Consider the following 18,212-nt stretch of genomic DNA (forward strand, 5'->3'; position numbering starts at 1 on the left):
AATTTAACCCGCCATAATTTGAGCCTAAAGACAAAAAAAAAATTAAACGGCGTTTACGTTCGTCAAGTAACCCTTCTGTTATCATAACTTAATAAAATTTTATAAGCTGTGTCTGTGCAACTAATGCCTCCCTTTACTTCAAGCATTTCCAACTGTGTCGTCACACGTCTCTGCTCTCGAGCTCCATGAGAGGGGAAGCATAGCTATGTCGGTGACTCAGGAGAAGACAAGAGCGGAATGAGGGGGAAGAGATGTGAATAGATAACGTACGACAACACGTCAATATTTGTAATGTAGTAAGCGGAAACATTAGATCTCCTTCTGTTCAACTTAGCTTTAATTTCCATACGCATTGTTACTCATGTTTCCTGCACGAGTAATAACCTGTCTACTGGGATGCTTATCTGAGAGATGTTTATAATAATCAACAGCGATAGTCAAGAAGGTCACATTCTTGCCCCTCGTCTTCTCCTGAGTAACGGACAGTAGGGGGAGTGGCGGTGGAAAGGATGGGGATGTTTAAATAGCGGAGACCAACATTACCCTCCCTCACGTGCTCTACTAGCCCTGCTCCGAGAGGTGAAACGCGCTCCGACGGCACAATTTACCAGTTGGTAGGTTATTTTACGACGCTTTATCAACACCTTAGGTTATTTAGCGTCAGAATGAGATGGTGATAATGCCGGTGCCGGTTTTACGATTTATCTTCACACTCGATACAGCTCCAGCTTTTAATTTGGGCTTTTAGTTTTCCATCCATCAGCAATCTAATTTTAAAAGCTGAGACTGATTGAAATCTTTCTCAGTGAGATGTTAAGAACACAATCTTAAGTTAGATATAGCGTTAAATTTTTAAAATGTATGGCCGAAGAACTTCTATTGGAAAATCTGTAAAATAATGGTATATATTTACTACTGTCTCCTCTGCCACTAGAATATTACTACAACCGCACTATAACAAGGCATTTTAATGATTTTCATGTATTCAATTACAACGACAATATCACATCGCAGTCCGTAAAGAAACGCGTTTGTACTTATGTAAGCTATTTAACGTTGTTAGCAGGCGAGTTCTGAGTCCAGTGACGTTGCAGATGATTGTTGTCCTATTATTTGGGGATAACGAAGTGACAGAGTGAGGAATCAAAAGAATAATAATTGAAGACCTTCCCAGAATCAGGATGTAACAAACAAAACTATAATTTTTCAAGAGAAAGGAAAATAATTACAGATAAATATTTCATTATACTTCATTATACTTAACAGAGTCGTTTACCAATAGTAGTATACAATTTCATTCAGTGATTGAATACATGAAGGGGACACGCTACTGAGTTATCGTCAATTTTGGTCAATGTTAAAAGTTTTTTTTTTTTTTTTACTGATGAACTTTATTGACTAGGAACAAACCCATGCACCATTTCATTGTAGGTAGTCTTAGCATCATTTTAAAAGTTTAAGAAAAAAATTATCTTTATATGAGACCCAGATATTTGTTTACTAAAATTATAAACACTTTTTTTATATTTTATTTTTTTCCGGGTACATTTTTCAACATAAAATTTTGAAAATAATTGTGCACATGTAACTCATCAACATCTATTCGATTTTAAAATTTCAAAAACTTACAATCAAAATTGTGGAGATTAGAAATCTCAGTAGCGTGTCCCCTTAATTCATGATCATAAATTAATGCTTAAAAATTAGCTATTTTTTTCCACCTAAATCACACATTTAAAAATTTGGTGTCTTATACTTTTTCCAATGGGATTTTCAATTATTGTTGAAGAACACATACCACCTTAAAGTTAAATTTAATAATCAGTTTATCTTGTGTTGTAATCCCCTTTAAATTATTTTAACATTCTCTTTCCAAACCACATCATTGAGTAAAGAATAGTTATTTATGAGATAAGTTCGTAAAGTTTCTCCTTTCGGCACGAGGGCCAAAACGATGACTTTACAAAAGTCAGACAATGTTTTTTCTACGATAGCACTAATTTACATTAAATAAAATTTTCAATTTGGAGTGGTTATAAGATCACAATGTTATGGCCATCTAAACTCAGAACCATCATGGAATGGCAGCCTCTTTTATTCATGTTCACGATTTCATTGTCTAAACTGCCCATATAATCAACAAAACGGTTAGGAACAGTTGAATGAAAAATCTTGTTACAATAACTACTACATGTAACTTCAGAATAATGACTAAAATTTAAGTAAGAATGTTAAATTTGTTACTTATTTGTGTTACGTTAATATTTAAGTAATAAAATATCGAAGCGATGCAAAATTTCTTACTGAATGAAGTTTGTACATTGAATATTACATTTTCTTTGCCAATACGTACAATTAATAGCAGTGCCTAAAGTGATTAGTTAACTTACGCACTAGTGCTTTAAAGACTCACTTTAGATACTGATAACAGTGGGTAAAATGCAACTTCACGCACTATCGTAGAAGAAATATTTTTCGGTGAGACACATGGCCACATTTTTATGTTCACTTCCCTCTTCCATCATGTGTTAGTCACTATTTATAACAACATGTCCAAAATCACTTTTCTTTATACCAGACACACTTGAAACGTATTTCCGAAAGAAAAAAAAACACCAAATCTACTAGTGCAGCGTTTCTCAAACTATGGTCCGCGGACCACATGTGGTCCTCGAGGTCTGCCCTTGTGGTCCTTCAAAAAAGGCAGAAGAAAAAAAATTCAAACGAATTACGTATCACACTGTAGCTGAAAATCTCAGTTTGGAAATGACATAGGGCAGTCGCCATTCACATTTTCTCCTAGTACTAATATTTATAAAATTTCTTATCCTACCCGTCTACCCACTTCCCACTCTACTCTCAGCAACAAAAGAGGGATTTAAAGCACTATGAACGTCGCGTTTCTCGCCATACAACTCTGAGGTCACAATTTGAAACTTATTTTCCAAGTAAATATGACGAATTTTCATGGGTTCGTGATCACTTTCATTGCGATATTGAAAATAACAAACTTTCATTGAGTGAAAGAGAACAGTTAATTGAACTCTCGAATCAGACCGGGCTTAAAATGAAATTCCAATCGAAAGATATGGTTAATTTCTGGACCTCATCACAAGTGAAAAGGGAATATAGTGAACTGTACAATGGTGCTTTACAGATTATAATTCAGTTTGCTTCTACGTATCTGAGTGAGAAGGGGTTTTCATCACTAACTCTAATAAAACAAAGTAGGCTACCGAAATCGACTCGATGTATGTGATGATCTCCGACTTAAGCTTACCAGCATACATCCAAATATAGAACAACTGTGCAAGAATCGACAGGTTCATCCATATCATTAATGTGAGTACCAACACTTATTTTTCTATTTATTTTTAGTTAATAAGTTAAAGATTATGCAAACTCTAATAGCCTTCAATTATTAAAGCAACAAAAATGAATTTTCTTCTATTAATATTAGATTAATTAGTTAATACTAATATAAAATTAATTCAATTTAATTAATTTAGTTAATTCTATTTTAAAATATAAGTATACTGACTGGTATTAAAATATGCTACAAAAATGATAAATTTGCTTTCGAAGGGAACAAGAGTAAGGTGGTCCGCGGAACTGTTCTGACTTAAAAAAGTGGTCCCCACTTCAGAAAAGTTTGAGAAATGCTGTACTAGTGAAATATCGCAATATCTTCTCTCTACAATATGTACAATTAGAAGGTAACTAAAAATGTATCGGAGACCAATAACATGGAATAGGAATTGCGAAGTTTGAGAAGTGCATAAAAGGACAACGATAATTGTTCAAAAATGACTTCAAGGCTTAGGACATCTACGCGTTTGTTACGTTAGTACTTCTTAATTTCCAAGTAGTAAAATAACTCCGCACCGTGTAAAAATTTCTGTATCACAGCAGAAGGTAACATAATGCATTTACAATCACGATAGATAACACCGACGTCCTCAGAAAAACTCCTGCAATAATGCCCAATTCTGACTGATGCTAAATCAGAATCCTCATACTCGAACGAAAGAGTATAATTAAATCTACGAGCTTTCTCTTTTGGACCGATATATTGTAACAGGTAATACCAGACGCCATCTCGAACTGTTATCGACTGTAATAAAACCTCATTGTACGCAACAATTAGTTTTACATATTGTTTCTTTATATCATAATTTGGCATTATCATGCAGTCGTTGTCTTCATAAATATGGACAAACGCTACATGAGCTGCTTTTGCATGCGAGAGCAGTTCTTCTTTCGTCCCCTGCCAAGAACATTTTAGGAATTTGTCCAATGGACAACTGTATGTTCTAAATTTGCAAACTTCCTGATGTTTTGCAATCGAATTTATTTTCAGGATCTCCTGACAACCGAAGTTTTTGTATATGCAAGGAAAATTTTTTTGAGAAAGTTCCTCCAGCGCAAAACATCTTGCGTTTATGAAATTTCTCTTGCATGTAGGACAATTTGCTAACTTCGGTTTACAGTTCTTGCAGATGTTATGTCCAGTTGCACACATATAGATTGGAGGCGACATATATTCCATGCAAACTGGACATTCAAACGTACTAAGAAGGCTTTCAGTGAGATCGGCTGCAGTATTGTCCATTGTTCTTCTTTACGAAACAATAATGTCGTCCGTCCTGTAAAAGGAAAGAATTCATTCAGTGATTACAATTAAACAGAACAGATGTTTTATTAATGTGCACTTTGCGCATGCAATGCCTTAGAGCTAAGACTGTGTGCTGAATGAGTGTTTTAAAAGTGTACGTTAGAATTTTTCTAAAATATCTCCATTATGTTCTGCATTCATCTTCGGATATGTTTATTCCGTGAATTCAGGCTCACCTGTTCAGCTAATAATAATAAATTCATATACTGTGTGACAGAAAAGTCAGTTGACAAATGGGAAACTTTAATGTAAAACTGAAGTAATTATAGTACAAAGCAATGAAATGACGTGTTCCCTCCAAGATGTCCGTACTTTTAGGTTGGCAATACATATTCCCCTTCTATACCACTAGAATTTTCCACCTTTCGTCCCAGAACTGTTACTGATGAACAGCATTCAATAGACTTGATTGCGAAGATGATAGCCAGCCCTGGGCTCGAGAAAATGGTATCGGTAGAGAATCTGTTCGCAGAATATTGAAATTTACACTTTTCACCTCTACAAATAACAGCATTTAAAGAGGATCCACTCAAGAGACGAACATATTGCAACTGGATCACACAGCGTTTGCGTACTGATCGGTCCTTCCTTCAGCATGTTCTGTTCAGTGGCGAATGCTTATTCTTTCTGGATGGGCACGCTTTTACACAAAATGCACGATATTGAAAACCCAAGATGAAGTTAATAATCCTGGTACTCCAAAAGTTATGGTGTGGTGTGGAATACGAGGTGATATGGTTGTGGGACCATATTTCTTTGATGGAAATGTAAACCAACACTTGTAATGATGAGGCGATCGTCCTGTATTTTAACACATGCAACGATGCATTCTTCAAGGAAATTTTAATCATATAAGTACTGATATTATAAATAAATAACTAAGCAAATTTCATTTCGTTCATGTAACACTGGAGAATTGTGTGTTCAAATATAAATCTTATTTAAAATTTATACCCAATACCGATAATGCTTTGAGTACCGCTGCTCTCTTGATAAATGAAAAGGTGATTTCCAAAGTACTACATCCATTTTTCAACATTTCTGAGTTACGGTTGTTTTATAATTTACAGTGGCGTCCTTTATCGATGACTAAAATACTTTCCAAAATGTACCAAATCCTATAAAGATCCACCGTTGTGGAGTAATGGTTGGCGTGTCTGACCCTGAAACGAGCGGGCCCGGGTTCAAATCCTGGGTGGGGCAAGTTACTTGGTTGGGGTTTTTTTCGAGATTTTCCCTTAACCAATTAAAGCAGAATTGCTGGGTAACTTTCGGTGTTGGACCTCGGACTCATTTCGCCATTATTAATTCACTTATCATCATCCATACCATAGCCCGGGTTCAATTCACGGTGCAGCGTGCTGTACTTTTACAGCTGTCAAAAGAAAAAGTGACCGCTCTCTAGAAGCTAATTTCCCTTCGGGTATCTTCGCTACAATTCGGAGACAGGCGATGTTACATGTTGTTTGACCACGTGATCTGATATCTACAGTTATAATTGAAGTGTTCTGCATGTTGCTGTTGTAGCGTAGTGGTAGCGTTCCGGGCTGGTATTCATGAGGTCGTGTGTTCGAACACAATCGAATGCTTTCTAAGCTTTTTTTAAGAGAGGGAGAAAATATAATTGTTGCTCTCTCTTTTATGACTTTTAGGCCTAATTATTAACATCAGGTTCATGAATGTATTATGTCATGACTTTATCATTATTTATTAGTCTATGACATAATGGCTACAAATAGAAAGAAAGAAAGAAAGAAAGAAAGAAAGAAAGAAAGAAAGAAAGAAAGAAAGAAAGAAAGAAAGAAATAAAGAAAGAAAGAAAGAAAAATATTTTATTCTCAACAGAAATATCTTTCGTGACATAAACCAAACAAACTTACTGGGGTCTGCCTTAGAAAATTCACACAATCAAACGTTAAAAAACAAAAAACGAAACAAAAAGTCACGACTCAATATTTAGTTCATCTTTCTCCCATCTCGATCACATCTTACAGTAGAGTGGGCATTGAATCGACTAGTCTCTTCAAATAGCGACTCACCTCAGTCACAGCATCCCAGGCATCCTGGACTAGTTTCCACAGATCATCAGGACGTCTTGGAGTGGGATTGGGCCAGTTTTTCTGCATAAATCCTTCCTTAACCCGAATCTCTTCCATCTGATTCAGTTCACCATCTTAAAGAGCCGCCGCAGATTTTTCTTCAAGAACTGACATTAACGCTACTTCTGATGAGGATGACGAAGGCGAAAACAGCAACGTGGAATGAGTTTAAAACTTACTTATGTATTTAATAACATTACTGATGTATTAAAATATTTATGCAATGTGGACATCAGTGTTCGTACTGGAGTCTAGATTTTGAGCTGATTTCGTGCCAGACATAGCCTATTGCTTGAGCACAGTATTATTGTATTTGCAGCATTTATTTCTATACTTCGTTCCATAATTTCTGACAGAAGATGTAAACATTGCAGGTATAGGAGGAGAGAAGTACAGTTACAATTACTATTCTACCAATGACAGATGTCTCACTCCACGCTTAACTTGAAGTTGCGCGGTCTGAAACGTTCTACCTACGCCCAACTTCAAGACAAGCGTGGAATAAGACCTCTTGTCATTGGTTAAATAGTAATTGTACTTCTCTCTTCTTCTGCCGGCAATGTTTACATCTCCTGTCAGACATTATGGAACGAAGTATAGTCCGCTTATTATATGAAATGTATTTAAAATACAATTAAATGTTATTAACCTATATTAAACCAAGGTGAATAGGCCTATATACAAGTTGCGAATTTAATTACTTCTGAACTACCAAAGCACTGTCACAGAACACACAAAACTTTTCCTGTAATCTTCGCCTTTAATATAAACAATTATGGCGGTCAGCAAATCGCTTCAGCGTTGTATTAGTGCTCCAGGAGAAGAATACTAAAGCGATCGTGATTTGTACTAAAGTTAATTTGATCTTTTTTTCGTATTTTTTTTATGTGCCAACTATTACTGTAAGATTTTCTCCATTTCGCAGGACATTATTATAATTATTATTATTATTATTATTATTATTATTATTATTATTATTATTATTATTATTATTATTATTATTATTATTATTATCATTATCATCATTATCGTCATTATCAATATCATTATCAACATCTTCAATAAGAAAGTTATGTGCCAGTATTTATTAATAAATAACTTCATGGTTTAATTTTGTATTGTATACTCACTGAATCAGTTGTAACGAGTTTTGCCTAAAATTCATTGCGGAAACGAAATAGACAGACAGACAGACAGACAGACAGAAGGAACGAATGAATAATACCTAATAAATAATATTATTCGTGCGAAATAAGAACACAAATCTCGTTACGTAATAAGATGATTACGCAAGGAATTTGATAATCATTTAATTCAGTTTTCTACGCAAGATCTTTCACTGCAAACCTAACATTCTCCAATCTTCTCTTTTCCCGCCTTGCTCTTAGTCTCCACATACGATCCATATATATATTTTATTTTAAAGTTATCTACTATCTGATATCTAATTTTGTTCCGAACTTCTCTCCCGTTGTCGACCTGGTTGGCGAGTTGGTATAGCGCTGGCCTTCAATGCCCAAGGTTGCGGGTTCGGTCCCGAGCCAGGTCGATGGCATTTAAGTGTGCTTAAATGCGACAGGCTCATGTTAGTAGATTTACTGGCATGTAAAAGAACTCTTGCGGGACAAAATTCCGGCACATCCGGCGACGCTGATATAATCTCTGCAGTTCCGAGCGTCGTTAAATAAAACATAACATTTTAACATCTCTCCCGTTCACCGTTCCTTCCTATGCATCCTTCAGTAGGTAGCTTCTTCTCAGCCAGTGGCTCAGTCAATTTGTTCTCTTCCTAATCAATTTTAGCATTATGCTTTCTTCAGCCACTTTTGCTAGCACAGCTTCATTTCTTAATCTGCCTCCTCATTTCACACGCTCCATTCTTCTCTGTATCCACATTTCAAACGCTTCTGGTCGCTTCTCTTCACTTCGTCGTAATGTCCATGTTTCTGCTCCATACGATGCCACACTACATACAAATTATCGTTGTCCTTTTGTGGTGAAATCAGACCTCATCATGAATAAGGTAATACAAAAATGCATTTCTTCATATAATCGAATGCCTGTCTTCACAGTAAACAAGTTTCCGTAATAACAGATTACCCTATATCATTGTTCCCAAACTTTTTGAATGCGCGATTCACTTTTGGACGAAATATATTTGTTTGCGATCCCCCACTACCGTACCGGTACTTAACTCCATTCGAAAAATACAAATTCCTGTAAAATCGAAAACTACGATAATTTTACTAAAAATCAGTAGATACCACCAAACTTTTAATGTACCGGTACCTGTAAAACAACAAATCGAAATGTGCATATTTATTTTTCATTTTTTTAGACTGGCCTTTCTTCCAGATATATTTTTCGAACACTTCAACACTTTTAACAGTATGTGCTTTACAAGGCCAAGATATTAACATAATTAAAACCATAAATAATATTGATCGAATTTTGAGGAAACTTGATTTCTGATCTATATCTTACTTACTTACAAATGGCTTTTAAGGAACCCGAAGGTTCATTGCCGCCCTCACATAAGCCCGCCAGCGGTCCCTATCCTGTGCAAGATTAATCCAGTCTCTATCATCATACCCCACCTCCCTCAAATCCATTTTAATATTATCCTCCCATCTACGTCTCGGCCTCCCTAAAGGTCTTTTTCCCTCCGGTCTTCCAACTAACACTCTATATGCATTTCTGGATTCGCCCATACGTGCTACATGTCCTGCCCATCTCAAACGTCTGGATTTAATGTTCCTAATTATGTCAGGTGAAGAATATTGTGTAACTTTCTCCATTCTCCTGTAACTTCATCCCGCTTAGCCCCAAATATTTTCCTAAGCACCTTATTCTCAAACACCCTTAACCTATGTTCCTCTCTCAGAGTGAGACTCTAAGTTTCACAACCATACAGAACAACCGGTAATACAACTATTTTATAAATTCTAACTTTCAGATTTTTTGACAGCAGACTAGATGATGAAACCTTCTCAACCGAATAATAACAGGCATTTCCCATATTTATTCTGTGTTTGATTTCCTCCCGAGTGTCATTTATATTTGTTACTGTTGCTCCAAGATATTTGAATTTTTCCACCCCTTCGAAGGATAAATCTCCAAGTTTTATATTTCCATTTCGTACAATATTCTGGTCACGAGTCATAATCATATACTTTGTCTTTTCGGGATTTACTTCCAAACCGATCGCTTTACTTGCTTCAAATAAAATTTCCGTGTTTTCCCTAATCGTTTGTGTATTTTCTCCTAACATATTCACGTCATCTGCATAGGCAAGAAGCTGATATAACCCGTTCAATTCCAAACCCTGCCTGTTATCCTGAACTTTCCTAATGGCATATTCTAGAGCGAAGTTAAAAAGTAAAGGTGATAGTGCATCTCCCTGCTTTAGCCCGCAGTGAATTGGAAAAGCATAAGATAGAAACTGACCTATACGGACTCTGCTGTATGTTTCACTGAGACACATTTTAATTAATCGAACTAGTTTCTTGGGAATACCAAATTCAATCACTTGACAAAAATAAATTTGATTCATCCCAGTGTATTAAATAACTTCTGTGAAATTTAGCTACGTACCGGATGATACAAGTGCTATTTGTTTTTGCGAACAAGTAATTAAGTTTGCACAATATTTTAAACGACAAATTCTTTAGCGTTTTCCGGAAGAAGCTCTAAACAATTATTACAGTAAAGGCTGGTTCACAATAAATCTGGAACGGAAACGACAACGAGAACGAGAAGGGAAATATTGTTAAAATAAATGTATTTAAATTTGAGCATTCATAATTAACTGTTGTGAATGCTTACATTTAAATACATTTATTTTAACAATATTTCCGTTCTCGTTCTCGTTGTCGTTTCCGTTCCCGGTTTATTGTGAACCAGCCTTAACAGAAGAATATCGTACCGAATCCGTTTGTAGACGGTTGCGTTCAATTGGCTGAAATTCAAAGAATGAGTTATTAAGAAAACATTATTTGAAATATGTATCTACAGATGGAATGTTGAAACTATACCCTTCTCTCACAGAGTATATATCGGTTTTTGAGTTCTTAGATCTTGCAAAAGAAGCTCTTAATTTTTTATAGCATTTGTAACCTCGTATTTATGAAAAATAAGTTCCTCGTCTACGACTGCAATGAAAATAAAAACGAGAAATTTCCTCGAAATTCAAAATATCTGTGTGTATCGAATAAAGAGTTCAAATTTGAGAAGCTAATTTCTGAAGAAAAAAAAACAGACACCTTTATAGCAAATCGAGCTTTCAGGTGTAACTCCCTGTAAAGTTGATTTGAATAATTTCGAGGGAAAAACTGTTCCGGGGCCGGGTATCGAACCCGGGACCTTAGGTTAAAAGTATCAATGCTCTACCAACTGAGCTACCCAGGAACTCTACCAGACACGATCCAATTTCTCCCCCTATATCCAAAGATCTCAAAGTGGGCTGACAACCGTCAAGCAACCAACATTGAGTGCACACTGACTGTGTGTATGTTTAACCAAAGGTCCCGGGTTCGATACCCGGCCCCAGAACAATTTTTCCCCTCGAAACTTTTGAAAACATTTTATGTCCAACGTTATGTTCGTAAACGTAACATAAAATTACTTTCTGTTAATAAGGCGTTTCTAGTTTTATTTTGTAAATCACTTCATGATCCCCCTCAGTTCTTTACACGACCCCCATTTTGGGAACCACTGCCCTATATCAAATACGCGTGGAGAATTCACGCATTGGAATAATAAGGCAAATCACTATACGCATCACGGCGGTATAATACATATCTTAGTATGAAGTGTTTACCTCAGCGTATTTCTTATCTGGAATTCAGATAGTCAGATAGTCACTAATCTGACTTTGAACCACAAGAAAGAAATTAGCAGGTTTGCCAACTGTTCATTTTAACTGTTGAATGCATTGCCTGCCCTGTCTGTTTTCCCCGAACTTAATCTGTTAACATATATAATATTGATAATGATGAAATGGATATCTAATCACAGTGTGGGCAGAGTCCCCGTTTTCCAAGTTTACCGTATACAGCTCTCTTTGGAGCTCTTCATGATCGTATGCACAGACTACAGTACAGGATACTAAAATACCACGAAACTCGACAAAAAAAAATGAAATACTGCTTGAAATATCAATATAACCCATTATATCTGCTCTTTCAGCAGAACTGGAACTCAAACGATGTTGTGCAAAGAATTTGATTAAACTACAGTCCTTACCAAAGTAAGTTTAAGGACACTCCTCCATAAGTGATGTTTCACTAGGGTGGCCAGATTCACATCGATAGAAAAGAGGACACAAAGCTTCGAAAGAGGACAGAAAATATGTACTTAGATTTAGGCTTATATCATACTTAAAAGTATGTTGATGTTACAAAAATAATTGTGATAAAACTTAATAATAACGCTTGTACAGTTAGCTACATATGAAACTCAAGGGAACTGTAATTATTAAAGAGGGCAGAAAATATCTACCCTATTTAAATTTAAGCTTAGGCAATATTACACTTAGAATACTATCATTATCTATTTTATTGCAGTATACTTATGATAAAACTTAATAATATAAAATGATTTGTCCACACCTGTGGAGTAACGGTCAGCGTGTCTGGCCGCGAAACCAGGTGGCCCGGGTTCGATTCCCGGTCGGAGCAAGTTACCTGGTTGAGGTTTTTTTCCGGGGTTTTCCCTCAACCCAATTGAGCAAATGCTGGGTAACTTTCGGTGCTGGACCCCGGATTCATTTCGCCGGCATTATCACCTTCATCTCATTCAGACGCTAAATAACCGAAGATGTTGATAAAGCGTCGTAAAATAACCTACTAAAAAAATTAAAAAAAAAATAAAATGATTTTACAGTTAACTACATATGAAGCCAAGGAAACTATTAATTATTATCAAAATACATAAAAAGACCGCACAAAATGTGAATTTAATATTAGGCCTACTTTGTTCGCAAAGAGAGTTATCGTTGGCAAAGAGTATATTCTTTCGATGCTGCTGCCACCTATAGGAAAATTACTTGAAAAAGGCGTCAAATCAAATAATTTCAAAATATCAGACATACAAGTTACGAAAAGGAGGACATTTCTGGAATTTTTAAAGATCCGCCCGGACCCTGGACAAGGCCTAAAAAGGAGGACATGTCCTGACAAAAGAGGACGCCTGGTCATCCTATGTTTCAATCCTGTCTTTGTACTTATGTAAAATCCCCTTATGTTTATACAGGGACCAAATGGTTGTGAAAAGTGGAGTTTACATTGCAAACCCAGTCTGTTTATCTTCCAAACTGTGGATTATACAACATGTCTGTTATAAAACTTACTGACAAATTACATGTTGTGTAGAAAAAAAATAATTACTCCAGAATGGATTGACTTAGACAATCAATTCTGGAATGAAGTTAGATATTATCTGCAGTCATTCTTCTACATCTTAATTATTTGCGACTTCACGTCCACAATCACTGAATTTCGACCTATTTTCATTTTTTCAAGGAAGAAATCAACCTTTCCACACTTGTAACAAACTCCACAGCTGATTACTAAAAAACGGAGGGAATAAGATGATAGACCAATGTCACTAACGCCAAATGTTATGATGTAAATGGCAGTGGCGGACCCGGATCCATTTGCCGCGAATTTCAAGCTCAAGAGAATTTTAGAAAATGACAATTTTTCCTAAAGGAAAAACAAAGATCTGGATTACAATGCCTGCACGAATTGTCACAAATTTCTTTAAACAAAAAGCAATAATTGCACAAGAAGTCGTTCAGATCTGTCTAACTCTATCCCAAAATGCACTGTCTTAAAAAAATGCAACATTCTTTGTACGAACATCATTCAGTAAGAAATCAATTCATTATCTTGATTTTTGATTAAGTAAATATTACACGTAACACAAATACGCAACACATTTAGCATTTTATGTACATTTTAGGTCGTATTATTTTGAAATTACATGTAGCACTCACTGAAACAAAAATTAGCATTCAATTTTTCATAACTGTGTTGTTGTTTATAACCGGTATAGAATGCCATGAAATCGTGATTATGGAGAAAAAAAACAGGCTTCCATTTCAGGACACTTATTTCTTAATTGTTCTGAGTTTAGACGGCCATGACATCGTGATCTTATAAGTTATAACCTCTCCAACATGAAATACACTGTGTCCACACTAAGAGTATACAGAAATAATGACTTATAATTTCACAACAGTATATTGTAATTCCTGGGAATGCCTGTTATTATTCGGTTGAGAAGCTTTTGTCATCTAGTCTTCTGTCACAAAGTCTGAAAGTTAGAATTTATAAAACAGTTATATTACGGTTGTTCTGTATGGTTGTGAAACTTGGACTATCACTTTGAGAGGAACAGAGATTAAGGGTGTTTGAGAATAAGGTACTTAGAAAAATATTTGGGGCTAAGAGGGATGAAGTTACAGGAGAATGGAGAAAGTTACACAACGCAGAGCTGCACGCATTGTATACTTCACCTGACATAATTAGGAACATAAAATCCAGACGTTTGAGATGGGCAGGACATGTAGCACGTATGGGCGAATCCAGAAATGCACATAGAGTGTTAGTTGGGAGGTCGGAGGGAAAAGGATCTTTTGGGAGGCTGAGACGTAGATGGGAAGATAATATTAAAATGGGTTTGAGGGAGGTGGGATATGATGGTAGAGACTGGATTAATCTTGCTCAGAATAGGGACCAATGGCGGGGTTATGTGAGGGCAGCAATGAACCTCCGGGTTCCTTAAAAGCCAGTAAGTAAGTAAGTATATTATAATTCCTTAAGATAAAGCTCAATCAATACAAAAACTCTCCAAGATTTCGTTTCATACCTTTTCCATGGCCTTTGTTCTGTGCAGTGTTTTGTTTCAAGCTTATGTTTCGTGTCAAGCTTATTGTTGCATGAATAAAAATTTGCATTTATCAGTCTAGTTCTTTGTCAATAGAGATGTGGACGGTACAGCAAAAAGTTCAATGCGTGCTCTGGTTTGCATAATTGAATTCAGTTACGCGCAGGAAAGTTATCCCCCTCTCATAAATTCATATTAACATCCCTGTCAGGAATAACTTCTATCCCCCCCTCACAAAATATAATTGTTTTAATATGAATACACTTTATAAAGTACAGTATGAAGTAAGCAAAGAAAATAATATTGATATATTATCATCACCGGCAAGCTGACAACGATCAATAACTTAGGACTTACACATCTTATCTTAAGCCTGTTCATGAATATAATTTTATTATTATTATTATTACGATCAAGATGAAAGACAAGCAACTCAGTGCGACCAAGCGTTGAGCCGTATCGAATGAGGATAATAGTAATTTTATGTATGGTGTTCTCTATCTAGGATTCTATCCCACCCCCATTAGAAGTCTTAATTCGCATCATGGTTACGCGCGTTCAGCGGCGCATACGGAGGGAAGGGAATGTGGATCCTTCTACACGCAAATCCATTTACGAGTGGGATAGAACTCTACGAGATAATGGAAGCTTGATTTCAAAGACAGGGACACATTCTAAAAAGCATGTTGCCGAAATGGCTGTGGATCAGGTGCGTGAATCATTTGCTAGAAGCCCACGTAAATCACGTACCTTGACATGCTGGAGAACTTTGCTATTCCGTAATTTCCGTCAGTTTTAACATTTCAGAAGGATGGTGCTCCACCACACTTCCATCGAAATGTTAAAACTTTTTTGATGTAACCTTTCCAAGAAATTGGATTGGTAGGGGTGGGCCAACTTCCTGGCCGTCTGGATCCCCGGATTTAACTCCTTTGGATTTTTGTGCATGGAGATGTATTAAAAATTTTGCATAGCAGAAAAGTTCGTAATTTGATTGATTTGAGACAGCGTATCATTAAGCAGTTGAGCTTATAACTCCTGATATCTTGAACACCTGGCGAGAGGTTGAGAATCGTTTTGGTACCTGTCGAGCTACAAATGGTGCTCATGTTGAAGTGTACTAGTGGAAATAAAAACTTTTTTCAGTTACTCTATACAATGCAGAAGAAATTTAGCAGACTCAGACTAGAGGCTCTTAACTCCTGTGTATTCCCGGTGCTAACATATGATTGCCAAACCTGGGCCCTCACAGAGAGGCAAAAGACGAACATCGAAATATGCCAAAGGAAAATGGAGGGGAAGATAGTTGGCGTTTCACTGAAAGACAAGGTCTCCAACACGGCACTGCAGAAAATTACAGCTTCTGAGAACATCACACAAAAAGCCCTCATTACGAAGTGGAAGTGGGGTGGTCATGTAGCAAGGCAGCAACAAGGCAGATGGGCGCGAGAAACCGCCATGTGGGACCCGTACATAGGAAGGAGAACACAAGGCAGGCCAAGAAGAAGATGGGCAGATACATTCAAGCAGCAGCTGGGAGGGAACTGGTCAACCATCGCCCGCAACAGGAACGAGTGGAGACAGATAGTGAACAGAACTAAAATTTGACAAACTCTAGTGTATCTCAATAGTGAGTGTGAATGTAAATACTGTTCACGTGAAATAGCTCATCATGTGAACCACACCAACCGAGCTTGCCCTCCTGTAGGAGGCCCTAGCCCTTCATGGAACACAAGTGGCTTCATTCATTCATTCATTCATTCATTCATTCATTCATTCATTCATTCATTCATTCATTCATTCATATCCAAGTTACGATATAGGCCTAAGCTGTTATTTCTGTATACTTTTAGTGTAGACAAAGTGTATTTATTTAATGTCAATGTGTACTCACTTTTTATTTCTTTGATTTAATCTATTGTATTCCATAGATCTTATATTAGCACTGAAGCTTTAAGATGTGGAACAAGTCAAAATTTCACAAGATTATAATTTTTTGGCGAGATGAAGTAGAAAAAAAAACATTGTATGATACACATTAATAAAGTTATCTTTTTGGCTCTCGTGTGTTTGTGAAACACGGCTTTGTTCTGTTTTACAAACTTTACACTCACACCAAAAAGAGAACATTTATGAACTTCTATCATAAATAACTTATTTTCTAACGCCGCGCATATTAGGGTGTAGACATTTGCTTCTCTGTTTAATTTCGACGAATTATGGTGAAGAAACCTTTTATGCCGTATGATAGGATATGAGTATGGAATTAGGCAAGATATATGATGAGAAAGGTAGTAAAGATGACAAAATTAACCCAGGATCCAGCGCCGAAAGTCACTTTGCTGTCAATGGGTTGAGGGAAAACCCCTAAAAGAAACCTCAAAACCAGGCAACTTGTACCAATCAGGATTCGATTCCGGGCCCGATACTTTCGCAGTCAAGACACGCCGACTACTATTTTAAGCTAAGATTATCATTGTTTAAGCTATTACAAGTTCCTAATCGACAAACGTATGCACAAGAGATATATCTTATAAGGTTATACTGTATTATTAAGCAAATCGTTTGAAGTTTCTATTTTACAATAATATACAGTTAAGCTTCTAAGTCTTCGAAGACGGACAACTAAACTTAATTTTCCTGCAATTGTATGTTGTATCATATTTCGTTACGCTGGTGTTATAGGTTAATGTCATGCAAAACCGGCTGAAGTCAGTCAACGGGGATATTGCCAAGAATCGAACTCCATTTCCTTTCGTTAGAAATCTTCAAGGTTACTAGGCTACGAGGTTGCGGCTGTGTACTTGAAACTTTAACTTTTCTGGGAAAGAAAGTAATACTTGATAATCTTACGTTAGAGTAAGAAATATTTTTGCCTTACGTTAATACTTACGATGAAAGAAATTTGTAGTCCTTTAACACTGGTCAGATAGCCTGTACACACTATCTGACTCAAAGAATCTGTGCTCTGTAACATAGAAACTGCAACGCAATTGATATTCCCCGACTTTGGAATCACGTGATTTCGCGATAGCGTTGGGATTTCCCGGTCGATGTATCTTTCGCTGACTTGTTTCGATTAAGTAGTTACTTGAAACACACTGTTGCCAATTCTAATTATGGAATCGGCGGTTTCACACCAAATCTGTCGAATTTAATCCAATAATAATGGCAAAAAATAGTTAACTTACAGCAATAGACAGAAAATTATCAGACTTTTAAAATTTTTTATAATAACGGGATGGTTTTTTGTTCCTTTTCTTTTTTACTTTCTTTCGAAAGTGGTCACAATAGCCTTTGTTATCCATTTGAAAGCCAGGGAATTTATCCCCTTCTGGATTTTTATTACTACAATACCGGCGTGAATAGCGCTATCTTCCCAGAAACTGCGTTTCGGTAAACCTACTTTCATTTTCTGTGCTGCGGTCGAAACATTTTCTCATCTGTACTGAATTTGTTATAAAAAGTTTATTTTGAATGTCGTTTGAAAATATGTATGTATGTATGTATGTATGTATGTATGTATGTATGTATGTATGTATGTATGT

The 18,212-nt window shown here is 36.3% G+C and overlaps 1 long non-coding RNA gene across 1 annotated transcript; it reads right to left on the minus strand.

The window, feature by feature from the left end:
• Window positions 1-1,176: 1,176 nt before the first annotated feature.
• LOC138698314 (uncharacterized) lies at window positions 1,177-17,636 on the minus strand. The gene is made up of 2 exons (XR_011331827.1): window positions 17,558-17,636; window positions 1,177-4,646 (listed from the first exon to the last, which is right to left on the minus strand). It is a non-coding gene; the product is annotated as an uncharacterized lncRNA (long non-coding RNA).
• Between the last annotated feature and the right edge of the window lie 576 nt (window positions 17,637-18,212).

This window comes from Periplaneta americana, chromosome 4, assembly GCF_040183065.1.
Source record: "Periplaneta americana isolate PAMFEO1 chromosome 4, P.americana_PAMFEO1_priV1, whole genome shotgun sequence".
Lineage (NCBI taxonomy): Eukaryota > Metazoa > Arthropoda > Insecta > Blattodea > Blattidae > Periplaneta > Periplaneta americana.